The following is a 1,451-nucleotide window of genomic DNA, read 5'->3' as shown; positions in this document are numbered from 1 at the left end:
GTAAGAGTAAAACTCTTATACTAGTGTGAGATAATCCTGCCCATATATATATATATATATATATATATATATATATATATATATATATATAGAGAGAGAGAGAGAGAGAGAGAGAGAGAGGGGTAGGATTCTTTGACACCAATGTCAAATTTCAAATTTGACACCTCATCTAATAGCCATTAGATCAAAAAAGATCAACGACTTTGATTTGCAAGCATGTGACACCGTTGATCTTTTTTGATCTAACAACTATCAGATGAGGTGTCAAATTTGAAATTGGACACCGGTGTCAAAGGATCCTACCTCATATATATATATATGGGGTAGGTTATTTTTTCACCAGCGTAAGACAAACAAGTCTTACATCATATCTCAACCGTTGATGGACGAAAATCATCGGTTGGTATTTGTAGTGTAATTAATGATTAATTAATATTAATCAATTCATATGACTTCCTAAATTATAATCGTCGGATGTACGGAAATCAACGGTTGAGATGTGGTGTAAGACTTATCAGTCTTACACTACATCTAAACTGTTAATGGATGAAAATCATCGGTTGATATTTATAGTGTAATTAATGATTAATTAATATTAATTAATTTCATGACTTCCTAATTTATAACTTTTGGATGCACGGAAATAAAAAATTGAGATGTAATGTAAGACTTATTAATTTTACACCGATGTAAAATGATCTTGATCTTATACACACACACATATATATATATATATATATATATATATATATATATATATATATATATATATATGAAGTAGGATCCTTTGACACAATCATCGGTTGATATTTATAGTGTAATTAATGATTAATTAATATTAATTAATTTCATGACTTCCTAATTTATAACTTTTGGATGCACGGAAATAAAAAATTGAGATGTAACGTAAGACTTATTAATTTTATACCGATGTAAAATGATCTTGATCTTATATATATATATTAGGATCTTTTGACACCAGTGTCAAATTTAAAATTTGACACCTCATCTGAGAGTCATTAGATCAAAAAAGATCAATGATGTCACATGGTTACAAATCAGAGACATTGATCTTTTTTGATCTAATGGCTCTCAGATGAGGTGTCAAGTTTCAAATTTGACACTGGTGTCAAAGGATCCTATCTCTCTCTCTTTCTATATATATATATATATATATATATATATATATATATATATATATTTCAGAACGTCCTGTAGAGTTAGCATTTTTTGTTTAATAAAAATAAACATAATATCTTTCATTAATTATTTTATAAAACAGTTTTAAGAAAAATCAAATCAAATAGGCCCTATGTGTCTAATGTCCCTAAGGAAACAGACATGACCATTGTTGAAAGTGCCATAACTTTGAAGCTTCCATGTTCGAACGAGGCGCTGCTCATGAATCTCTAATTATCGCGTGACCCTTACATGCGAGCCCTCGTGAGCAA

This window comes from Gastrolobium bilobum, unplaced genomic scaffold, assembly GCF_033153095.1.
Source record: "Gastrolobium bilobum isolate Gb01-03AN ecotype WA unplaced genomic scaffold, APGP_CSIRO_Gbil_v1 utg44160, whole genome shotgun sequence".
NCBI lineage: Eukaryota > Viridiplantae > Streptophyta > Magnoliopsida > Fabales > Fabaceae > Gastrolobium > Gastrolobium bilobum.
This window is presented reverse-complemented; position numbering follows the sequence as displayed.